We start from the raw sequence: 13,411 nt of genomic DNA on the forward strand, positions 1-13,411 counted from the left end.
CTTCTTCCTGATGCTATTAAACTGATACATTAGTTGATGTCAAACACTGACTGTGGGCCCTCTATTTATCATATGCAATGCTGTACCCAGTGAAATTGGGAGTAGTGGCTGATGGCACCATTCATTTCTTAGAAATGTTTGCTGAATCCTGTCCCAGTGTGATTCAAGATTGATTATGGACTTAAACTTCATTGTTTTCCTACTGTTTAAAAGGCAGTTATCATTGACTTTTTTACAATGACAGTCCAGAGGTTGCGGATATTGACCGTGAAGCTACCTTCGCTGTAACCTCCCATGTTACCTTGTGAGGATGTTTTTTCACTCATCTATGTTTTTCTCTCCACTATTTTAGAAAGACTGTTTGTTGTTTTTCTTACTATTTTCCTTTGAATGGTGACTGACAAGCTGCAGGAGAGACTCAGTAATTTGCTTATCCCATGCTACTCCTAATTGTCTTGGAAATTACCTGTGCAAACTCTCATCTGGAGGGAATTACAAATGCAAACAACTATTTAGTTCCCATATTGATATTTCCCAATTATTACCATGTGGAGTGTACCAAATATTAACATTTTCTCCTTAAATGTGAGAGGTCTCAATGACCCAATTAAAATATTTACTATAGTTTGAAAAAAAGTGCAATTTCAGCATTCTTTCCAATGTTATAACATCAATTACTTCAAAACTTATAGCATACGGAACTAGGTCTTACAGATATTTGGAAGACACAACATCCTGAAGAGAGAAATTATGCTCTCCTTTTTCTGGGAGCCAAATGACTCTCTCCAGTAAAGATCTAATATTAGGGAATGATACTTCATTGTTTAGTATTATACTGCGAGAGACATGTTGGACCAGTCAGCCAAAATCATACAATTTGCTTAGATAACACTGCTGTAACCTACCTGGTGGTGCAGCCTGAAGCGTTGAAGAAGTCCTCTCTTACAGCCTTGGTTTTCGAATCCCTGGTAAGGTGACAGGGAACGCCGGAGCTCAGAGTGGCACAAGTGCCTGGAAAGTCTCTCGCTGGCAGGCGTGCATCTGGAACGCAGGAATAACAGGACTAGATAAGCTAGCAGAGGAACAGGAGCCAGTGAAGTATTTTTTAGGCTTTTAAGTCTACACACATGAATGTTCCTTTCCTGACAACTGCACTTAAAATGATTCTTTTTTAGCTCATGTAGCACCCTCCTAGGTAGGTGCTAGAGAGTGAGCATAGTTTTTGGGTCTGTCTGCCTATCAGAGGAGCACCAGGTAAATTCTATATTGCTTTCTGCCTACAGGGAGCAGAATCTGTGAGTTAGGTCTGCTCAATGTGCTCAGTGTGTGATTCATCTGGTCTGGGGAGTGTCCCCACTGGTCCAATGGGGAGGCACATTGGACAGTGGAGGAAACCTGGCCAATGAGTATGCAGGCTTTAAATACAGCACCAGTGATTGGCACAGACCGATAGTCTTGGTGCATTGTGGGGTGTGGTATAAAAGCCAGGAGCACATGTGCTCTGGGTCTTTGGCTGGTGAGCAGAGTCCCAGAAGGAGGGTGGCAGCTGCCTCCTCTTCTGCAGCAGTTGGTAAATGGTCACAGGCAGTTGGCCTGGTGAGCCAGAAGGAAGGAGGTGAGCCCAGAGGTCCAGGAGAGCTGACTAGAGGGGTTGAGACACTGGAGAACCTGGAAAAACAGTATCATGAGTACAATGGATCGTGTCTAAGGGCCTGACCAGGAAGTGGGCCACCCCGGAATGGAGTACTCAGAAGATGGGTGTCAGCTGGTGGATAGAAATGGGGTGCTAGGCAAGTACCCTGAAGATAAGTGCTAAGCTAGCTGTCTATTGAGGAACTTTACCTCAGATTCATCTAGTGGCAAGGTGAAAGTGTAGCCTAGCCGCATCCTCAGATAGAAGTCCTCAACATTGTGAATAGTTCAGGTTTTGGAGTATCCCACTCTTCCCTTCTCCCATCCCCATATGAAAATAAAAACAACAAAACAACAACCCCTAGACTGTTTATTGACTGAGCCGGAGAGTAAAGTGTTAAGATTCTGCATGCAGTTGCTACCGGTAACCCAGAGGGACCTGAAATAGTGAGACATCCAGCAGCCCTCAAGGGGGCAGTGCTACACTTAGTTTAAGCTGATCATATATGAATCGGAATTCAGCTGGTTCAGTAGGAACTGGCTGAATTTCATTCCATGTATTGCCATTCCAATTCATGAGAAGTCGACTGGATTCCTAGTAAGGGGCTGTGGAAGACATAGTCCAAATACATACTGACACAACTCCTCCACAAATGACCCAATGATTGACAGAGAAAGAGAGACCGACCAAAAGGACAAAGACCACAAGGCCCACCTCCCCTGGTATTTATGTGCCACCCAAATGGGCAGAGCCATAAACACGGAGGAGCAGGCTGGCAAAACACTTAAGCTTCCACTGACCAGCATACTTCAGTTCATAGTACCAATACAGTGTAGAGGGCAAAATAAATACAAAGTATTAAAACAGTACAAACTAAAGGGACATTTCAGAGAGGATTCCCCCACCCACTATCACAGTGGGATATCGTGGGTGTGTAGGCCTACTCAATATGGGTGTAACATGTAACATGTTACTAAAGGTGAACCTATCCTTTAACCTACCTTTATCTGTGGTGGGAAGGGTAAACATACAAAAAATTATATGGATACGGTTTAGCTTCTCAGTTGCACTTTATGGTCAGATAGGGTAAAATTAACCAAATTAGGGCAGTTTTGGCCACAATCACTTCCATACCCTCCCTAGTTCACTTTCTAGAAGATGGACAACTTGGGTGACAACAACTGCTTAATTTTACCCCTTCAATGAAAAATGTTTGTTTATATAAAGAAAATGCTACGATACAAGGGATATATCACATTTGCCCCATTATGTAATAATTATAACCTGGAGGAAATCATTATGCTGGAATGTTTTGAAGGATGGCAAGCAAAAAGGGTTATTTGCCTTCATCAGCTCCATACTGACAATGATTGTAATTCATTTTCTCAATTTCAAAGCTAATATAATTTGCATACAGAATTCTTTTATAAGTTCCTTCGGTTACATCATGCCCCAAACTGCTAAGTATAAACTTAGAATATAAAAGTGCAGCGCTGAAAAAAAAATATATATAGCGATCGTATATACACACTCCTGGAGAATCAAAAACAATAAAGTTCATGTTACACAGGATCACAACAAAAAAAGTCCAAACAAGGTCCACATTCCAGAAAGTTACTCGCTTTGTGAGTTTTGTCTATTTGAGATAAGTTCTTTGCCCAGTACTTTTTCTCCCTGTGTACAAACACTGCACAGATGGCATACAGATGAAGCGATCAGCCTAAACCTGGCAATACGGTTCATCTCTAAGGCGAGGTCCAATCCCATCAGAACTGTGGTGATACATTGTGGATATCCATATTGAAGATTCCTGAGCGATTCCGGTCTTTTAGCCGTTACCTATTATCCCTGCATGTATGACCCATTTAGTTTATGGTATCTGGGTCCACAGCTTCTGGTTAGCGCAATACCTTTATCCGTGGTGGTTGGCTTAGCACAATGGTGACCACTGGTTTCTGGACAACTCTGTCTCCATACAAGTTTTAAAGCACTTTCACTTAAGCACCTTTCTGGAATGTGGACCTTATTTGGACTTTCTTGTTGTGATTCTGTGGACTTTGAACATGAACTTTATTGTTTTTGATTCTCCATGAGTGTTTATATATGATCACTATATATATCTATATAGATATATATATATATTTATCAATATATAGATCTATATATAGATATCTATAGATATACAGTATATATAATTTTGAGCACTGCACTTTTATATTTTATGTGTGTACACAATTTTTAGTCGGTTGTGGTGCTAGTAGCTTTTCGATTTTCATCACATTTCTTCATTGGCGTGGTATTATTCGTTTTATATTTGCAGTATAAACTTAACCCTCTGACATCAGACTCTGCCCAATTGTGAATCTCACTCCAAGAAAGATCTTTAACCAGAATATAAAATACTATAACACACACACACACACACACACACACATCTATATATATATATATATATATATATATATATATATATATATATATATATATATATATATATATAATTCTCTTTCCTACAAACTCACCACTACAATGCAAAGATCATTGTGAAATGGAAGTAGGCACCATTAGGAGGAAACAGTGGACTGACATGCTTACTAGACTTTCTTTTTTTTCTCACACATAATTATTTATTTTACAGAAGGTCTACATAACTCCTCAAAAACATAAAGAGAAACTAAAGTCTCTCAGTCAACATTAACAATTTTTAATCCTAATCCAGCATTAGTAATTAGGTAGGAAGGTATATAAGTATAACTTATACTTATAAGTAGAACTATGAGCAAAACTTTTTTTTCCTTTTGGATAGAGCAAGACGGGGTTATAACCCCTGTCAGTTTTTTTTGCTACCTGTGTCCCATTGCGGAGATTTCCCTTCACTTCCTGTCCCAGAGCCAAACAGGAAGTGAGAGGAAATCCCTGCAAATTAAAGGAGTTTCTTGGGACCACCGGGTCACCAGAAATAGTGTCCCCATAGGAAGATTTCCCATCTATTACTTTTCTTGGGGCAACCCAAAACTTGGGGTTTTCTTTTACTTTTACTTTTCATGAAAATGGGAAAAAGGATAAATAAAGAGGATAAATCTCTTTAACAGGGACACAGAGAGCAATAAAAGCTGTCAGGGGTTATAACCCCTCTTCACTCTATCCAAAACTAAAAAAAAAGTTTTACCTTTAGTTATACTTTAAACTTTATTTTCTCTTCCTGGTTTCAGACCTAGGTCCAAATTATGTCATACATGTCATAAGTCTTTATGGGCATTTTTCTTTTCCTTCATCTGGAGAAAGGGAGGAATGGCTTTCTTGGCTAAGCACACCCTCCTGCCTGCATGCCTTAGCTAAGGGCAGATGGTTTCCGGGGAAAAAAATGCTACATGAATCACTCGTGCTTTCTCAAAAGGGATAAAGCATGGAGACATGGATGGATGGGCAATTTTAAAAATGAATTAAATAGTGTTTTGGTTTGTGGTGCGCAGATTAGTTCCACTTCAATAACTATAGATACAGAGCAGTATATTATAGGGTTATGAGAATCTGGAGATTTAATATTTATATCCTGTGGCACTGTCCTAAATGACATTACTGGCAAGGTGTTATAGATATTGACACCAATTATAAGATATATACCCTCAATTTAAACTGGAAATCAAAACTTTGTTTTATTAACCTTCTAGGTCTCTCAAGATTCCTAACTCTTGCTAAAAAACGAATAATGCAGAAATAGGTCTCACCAACTCCATCTACATTATGCATGTGCTAGAATCCATAAAATCAATGGTGGTGATAGTGATAGTTATCCTTCTTTGGTGGCAAGTAAAGCACGGGTTAGTGACTTCTCTTTCTTCTTATCCTATCTTCTCCAAGGAATCCAAAAAAAAGACATGCAGGCTGAATATGCCACACAATCATGAGACACTTTGACCAATATTTTTTTAGAACTGCAGCACAATCCCAGAGTCAAAACAAAACAGTGACTTTGGACTGACAATGGTTAATTTTTCCAATCACACATTTTCCAATAAAGAATCACAAATTCTGATGAAAGGCCTAAGTTTCTGTCCTGATAATAATTTGGATAAATTTGAAATAGTGAAAGATCTGCACTTGTTTGCTAGAAATTTGATATTAAAAACATTATAAAATTAAAAAAATTCCACCAACAATATAAACAATAGAGACCAGAATGGCAATGCTCCTGAGGACGTGATCTCTCTTAGAAGATTAGGCTTCACAAGACCTCATTAAGTTTTTGGATATGGAACAATTACTAGACTTAGAAGAAACAACCGATCCAGTGCCAACACATACTTCCACCATTAACAAAAATAAATTCTCTGTTAATTTGAACGCTAATGTGGCTGCCTCCATTAACCTTACATGTGAAGATATTAGAAATCATAAAATTAAAAAAGAATCCAGCCACCTCACTGAAGGAGAGAGGAAAGCTCACCACAAATTAATGAATAATCCCAATATAACCATCAAACCATCAGACAAAGGGGGGGTTGGGGGGGCAACAAAGTCCTTAAAAACATTATTGTTCCATTCCCACTAGTGTTATTGGTCAAGTTCATGAGGACTTCTACAGAATGATTGTTACTGCCTTTTTGAATGGAATTATTAGTAAAGACAAATGGGAATTTATTAGACCCCCTTTCCATGTACTTTCTACTGCTTGCCAAAATTGCATAAAAACACCACTCAACCACCAGGACGTCCAATTCATTCATATCATTCACTTACTTCAAATTATCAATGACCTTCATATTTTGGAATCTGCCTATCTTGTAGCCATAGATGTAGATGCACTGTATAGTCCAATACCACATCATTTCAAACATGTTCTATCTCAGGGAAGTAAGGAGGATTGTCCTTTCAGAAAATGAATTGTGAAGTCACTTGACTTCATTCTTCATCACAACTATTTTTGCTTCTATGGTTCCCATTCTCTCCAGGTACACAGCAGAGTGATGGGGACTCCTGTCCCATCCTACGCCAATCTGAACCTGGGGGAATGGGAACGCATGATCATGAGCACAGACCAGCTTACAACATATACTGAAAATATACAATATTGTGGCCTAGATACATAGATGACATTTTGGTGTTTTGAGATGGCCCTTTAAACAAATGTCATGAATTATTTCAAGCATTGAATACTAATGAGTTAAACCGCAATTTCACTATGACTTATCATTTTGAAATTATATTCTTTCCAGACATACAAATACACAGGGACAGTGATGGCTGCCTTACCAGCATCCTATATCGTAAGCCCACTGCTGGGAACTCTATTCTACATGCCACCAGTTTCCATCCCAGGACCCTTTTTTAAATCCATACCGTATAGTCAATATCTAAGGCTACATTGGAACTGCTCTGAATTAAATATATTTAAATTAGAAGAAAATAAATTGAGGGAACGTCTCCTACTGAGAGGGTACTTACACACCTGCTTAAAGAAAGCCTACAAATGGGCAATTCAACACACACAACATAATTTGTTTTTTTAAAGAATCAAACCAGCTGTGATAATCCAGTACAAATCATTACTAGATTCTCCAACCAACACACACACATTCAAAAGATTATACAAAAATACTGGCATCTTTCCACTATCGACCCCACATAGGTCATTTAGTCCCCACAAAAACCATCATTCACTGTTAGAGGAGCAAGATCCACCAATAACCATTTGGTCCAGGGTGAATTCAAAGTAAAGGGAAGAAGGGACCCTTGAAAATATCCAGGTATCTTTAGATGTGGGGATTGTGCATATTGCCAATATATTGATACTAATAGATCCATTATACTACCAAATGGGGTAAAACATAGGCCCAAACATTATGCTAACTGCAGGACAAAGGAAGTCGTGTTTCTCCTTGCTGTGGCAGTTTATTGTTGGAAAAACTAAATAGGAACTCTGAAGAAGAGTATATCGGCATATTTACAGTATGAAAACAACAAATTCTGAACGCCCTTTTGGTAGACATGTTAGTAAGATACATGGAGGTGTCTTCCCGAAGATAAAATACCTTATTTTGAATTGTATTCACCTTGGATGATGGGGAGATGATTGAAATAAACTCCTCCTCGAAAGTGAGCAGAGATGGATCTTTAAACTTAATGTTACCTCAACCCCTGTGTTAAATGAAACCATCTCCTTTAGATCTTTTTTAGAATAATTATTTGTGTTAAAACTCCCTATGTGAGATCTTCAGCGTTATAATCTATCTTTCCCTGGGCGTTTCCATCTATCCTGTCCATTTGTTTGGATTCCATTTATTGTTATCTTTAACATGATTTAGTTAATTTTCTCTTTTTTTGTGATGGCGTTACTACGTGTTTAAACTGTATTATGAATTCCAGTATGTATATAGGTATTATTATTTTTGTCTTCCATTTTTTCTTCTTTTTTGTGGGTGCTGCTGCTGTTCTGGGATGACCCAGCAAAAGTGTCTCTGTCCCTCGGCTATTCTAGTTCCACCCAGAGCACACAGTAGACTCCCCAGCAGCTTCTATGGCCTGGGGCGACTATATTTCCGGCATTGCGGCAGTCGTCTACCAACTGAGGTTGAGGCTTGGCCCTGTACCAAGCCTTTTTTATACTCTCTGCCTCTACTGCACTGGCCTTGTGTGCGTCAGCGGCCGCGTGACACCATTGTGCCAGCCGCAACGCGCTTGTGCTGTGCACCACACAGCTGGGTGGTCTTTCCTTGTTGGTAAGATCAACCATTGGTCCCGCCATCTTCATTGGCCAGCTCTCAAGCCAGTCTCTCATAAATAAAGTCTTCATCCAAATGTGCTAATGCAATGTTCGCCATACACGCAGGCTGGATGATTACACCTGGCATGTACTTACTATGTGAACCACAGTTCACCTCTCTTTTTGATACTAATGTAGAGATTGTTATGTTTTAGCCTTATCTTTGTTTTTACACTTCCTTAGATCATAAAACACATCCCTTTTGCCCTTTTCTGGACATGACCTTCTTGATGTGATGCAAGTTCCAACATTAAGGACAAACCACTATTTAATGTCATCTTCATGAACATACATTCTTTTAACATGTTAGTGTGGCTTATAATACATTGACACTTTTAGAATAATTTACATACAGTGTATGCAAACATGTTTTATCTAATTTAGCTTTGGCTATATAGTTCAGCCTCTATCATCCCTTCCTTTCTATCCTTCCTCTCTTTCCTTTACAGCAATACCTTATAGCCCGCTTTCTTTTCCGCTCTGTTTTCTGGGTGATCCTAGTGGCAGGGGCGCCGTGGTCTCTGGAGGTATCTCTGTGTTGGCATTATCCTGTAGTGGCAGCACTATTCACTTTTATGCTTTTTTTTTATCTCTGGAGACCTTATATTTGTTTTGGATATATACAGTAAGGTTGGTGTATTTCACTTTGAACCAGGGTTTACCATTAATATCAAATCTGCATACAACTGTGTGACATTTACTGTTCTCATATTGCAGAAAAGACCTTGAACTTGAAAGCTTACACCCCTGAAGAAAAGATACATGAACTTGAAATGTGTTGGGTGCCACTTTACGCTGTTATATTTGCTATAGGTTCCATTCTTCTGTAAAGTATTGCCAATTGTCATTCAATATTTGGTCACTTTTTCACCTATGTACTTCTACTGGCTATGTTGATTTCAGATTATTATAAATAAAAAAACATTTTACTATATTGTTTTACTGTATCTTACTGGTGTTTCTGGAGAGATTACTGTACAGTAAAAAGTCCCTATGCACAGAGGGTTTGTGTTTTTCAGAAATTTATCAGCATAGAGGCAACGTATAGAAGTTTGACATAATATGATCACCATAGCTGAACGCCCCTGCTCTTGCTCCACACACATTGTTGTGGAACAGAATGCTTTGTTATTAACCCCTAAAATATTATCCAGCACATTCTGATCTCATACACTACCAATGTACAAGACAAACCTGTTTATTACTAGAAGACATGGCATGTGTCAATTCTATACCATGTATCCTACATGTAGGACATTGTGCATATTTCAGAAAGATGTTGCCCAGATACTTCAGCTCCACTTTCTGCACCTTTGCAACCTGCCAAAATACACATTAAGATAGAAATTTTGCATATTACCTAGAGCACCCTCCTAGATAGGTGCTAGGATTAGGTACATTTAGTTATGGCTCTGTGGGGTTGATTTACTAAAACTGGAAAGTTCAAAATCTGGTGCAGCTCTACATAGAAACTAATCAGCTTTCTTATTTTTTCTTTTTGTCAAAGCTTTACTAAACAAGCTGACATTAGAAGCTGGTTGGCTACCATGCACCAGATTTTGCACTCTACAGTTTCAGTGTAACTTGTGTGGCTGCAATTGCTCTGTTAGGTAAATTTAGTTGTGCTCACTGTAATCAGTGCAGCTGCATGTGATTAGTTTGGTTTGTTTAGTGCTTTAGTAGCAGTTGGTTTGAATACTGCTACTAGTAGAATCCTCTGGAAAATAGGCATGGGCTAATACAAATAGCAGGATAAATATTTATACAGCCCTGGCCAATCCCAGGGAGAGTGACCCTGAAGGCTGCTGAGAATCTGTATAAATACTGTATAAATACTGAGACACAAAGCAGCCTTGTATTTTGCCTTTGGGCAATGCTGTCATGTGCTTGCTGTTTGTGAGTCCTCAGGTGGGCAACCTGAGGGCCTGGCTGCTAAAGCTACAGAGAGCTGACTGAGGGGCTGTCATCCAAAAATCTACTCTAATATCACAGAAGAATGGTGTTGCATGGATGTTGGAAGGAGGCAACCAATTGTTCTTGGACTTTTATCCAAGTGACTGTGATCGTGTCCCTGACTCTGCGGCGATCACTGGGAAAAATAATCTAGGCAATTCCCAGCAGATCCTTCGGGGGCAGCTCAACATACCCTTTTATTAACTAATATAAATCCATATACAGTATCTCACAAAAGTGAGTACACCCCTCACATTTTTGAAAATATTTTATTTTATCTTTTCATGTGACAACACTGAGGAAATTACACTTTGCTACAAAGTAAAGTAGTGAGTGTACAGCTTGTATAACAGTGTAAATTTGCTGTCCCCTCAAAATAACTCAACACACAGCCATTAGTGTCTAAGCCACAGGAAACAAAAGTGAGTACACCCCTAAGTTGAAATGTCAAAATTGGGCCCAAACTTTCATTATTTTGTGTGGCCACCATTATTTTCCAGCACTGCCCTTAACCTCTAGGGCATGGAGTTCACCAGAGCTTCACAGGTTGCCAATGGAGTCCTTTTCCATTCCTCGATGACGACATCATGGAGCTGGTGGATGTTAGAGACCTTGCGCTCCTCCACCTTCCATTTGAGGATGTCCCACAGATACTCAATAGGGTTTAGGTCTGGAGACATACTTGGCCAGTCCATCATCTTTACCCTCAGCTTCTTTAGCAAGGCAGCTGTCATCTTGGAGGTGTGTTTGGGGTCATTATCATGTTGGAATACTGCCCTGCATCCCAGTCTCTGAAAGGAAGGGGATCGTGCTCTGCTTTATTATGTCACAGTGCATGTTTGGATTCATGGTTCCCTCAATGAACTGTTGCTCCCCACTCATGCAGCCCCAGACCATGACACTCCCACCACCATGCTTGACTGTAGGCAAGACACACCTGTCTTTGTACTCCTCACCTGTATGCCGCCACACGAGCTTGACACCATCTGAACCAAATAAGTTTATCTTGTTCTCATCAGACCACAGGACATGGTTCCAGTAATCCATGTCCTTAGTCTGCTTGTCTTCAGCAAACTGTTTGCGGGCTTTCTTGTGCATCATCTTTAGAAGAGGCTTCTGATAGGATTATGTTTTGTTTAAATGTTATATAGTCATGCTTAATGAAATGATCCGAGGTCATGTTTTAAAACTTTAATTCTACTGAAAAGCTCTCACTTTGTAAGATATTCTTGTTGTGAAGAATGTAAGTAGTATTCCTTTAGCTTCCTTCTAGGATGACAGCCATGCAGACCAATTTGATGCAGTATGTGGCATATGGTCTGAGCACTAACAGGCTGACCCCCAACCCCTTCAACCTCTGCAGCAATGCTGGCAGCACTCATATGTCTATTTCCCAAAGAGAAACTCTGGATATGACGATGAACACGTGCACTCAACTTCTTTGGTGGACCATGGCTAGGCCTTTTCTAAGTGGAACCTTTCCTCTTAAACCGCTGTATGGTGTTGGCCAACGTGCTGCAGCTCAGTTTCAGGGTCTTGGCACTCTTTTTATAGCCTAGGCCATCTTTATATAGGGCAACAATTCTTTTTTACAGATCCTCGTGAGGTGCCATGTTGAACTTCCAGTGACCAGTATGAGAGAGTGAGAGCGATAACACCAAATTTAACACACCTGCTTCCCATTCACACCTGAGACGTTGTAACACTAATGAGTCACATGACAACAGGGAGGGGGAAATGGCTAATTGGACCAAATTTGGACAAGTTCACTAAGGGGTGTCCTCACTTTTGTTTCCAGCAGTTTTGACATTAATGGCTGTGTGTTGAGTTATTTTGAAGGTACAGCAAATTTACACTGTTATACATGCTGTACACTGACTACTTTATATTGTAGCAAAGTGTAATTTCTTCAGTGTTGTCACATGAAAAGATATAATAATTCACAGTATGTCCATTACATTCTATATACATATGAATAGACTGATGCTGTATTATATGACATACATTGAGAAATTTGCTTAATATTACTTCCAGAGCTAGAAAGTATTCTTTATACATATTTCTGGAAACTGTGCTTTGTAGCTTTCAATAAAAAATGATCTTGAAAAAAAAAAAAAAGATACAAGCCAGAGAGCCTACGTCTAATTGATCAACTTTGAGGCCTTCATGTTGGAAAGTCCCACTCAGGGAAACCCATAAAGAAAGGAGGAAGGATGGGTGATGTGCTTTTCACATTGGTAGAGGAACTGGTAGAATACCAATAAACCTAAATCCAAGTGTTATTCTCTTCATAAAAATCTAGAGAGGCACCGCGGTAAAGTTAAACTGCATTGGCAATGTATTTATACCTTTTTTGTAATTAGCTGTTTGCCTTGAGTTTAGCTTTAGGACATTGAATATTTATTGCATTTAGTACAAGGGATGCAGAAATCAATTGTGCTGTTTTCAGACACTGCCTGTAAGAGTCTGCATACTTTACATGTGAAAAAAGTCAAACTTGAGTAGTTCATTAACACAGTGTGCTTGGTCTGTGTTTGAAAGAATCACAGGAGCACTTACATTAGCACTTATGTGACCCAGAGTCAGCTTAGAGCAGGCTATTGCCCACTGTCAGCTGATGTCGCATAGCTACTCCAGACTCTGGAAGGATTCTGACCATATTGCCGGGATCCACCCAGCTGCCTGACTGACAGCTGGCTCTGGCTCTTAGCGCATGGCTGAGAGCCAAAGCCAGTTGAGTTTGCCCCCTCTCTAGAGTGATGAGCAGTGAATGATAGAAGTCTGAGAACTGAGCGATCAACTGTCATGTGATAGATGTGGGTATTTATGTTTGTTGAGGGATTGTGGACTGTGGGAAACAAGTAGCAACAATACTGGCTTACCAGGTTTATCACCCTGCAGTATTTTTTTTCCTTTTCTAAAATACAGAAATATTGTCAAAGTGCAGGCCCGGATTGGCTAATCGGGAGCACCGGGAAAATTCCCGGTGGGCCGGATTGGTTGAGGGCTGTTGTCATTTCATGGTGAAGAGGAAACGCTAGCAGAGGCAACCAGTCCCAGGA

The 13,411-nt window shown here is 39.7% G+C and overlaps 1 protein-coding gene across 1 annotated transcript in view; it reads left to right on the forward strand.

Moving 5' to 3' along the window:
• Positions 1–13,411, forward strand: part of MREG (melanoregulin) — a 119,354-nt gene that overhangs the window by 5,978 nt on the left and 99,965 nt on the right. The window lies entirely within an intron of this gene.

This window comes from Pelophylax lessonae, assembly GCF_965119305.1.
Source record: "Pelophylax lessonae genome assembly, chromosome: 6".
Classification (NCBI taxonomy): domain Eukaryota; kingdom Metazoa; phylum Chordata; class Amphibia; order Anura; family Ranidae; genus Pelophylax; species Pelophylax lessonae.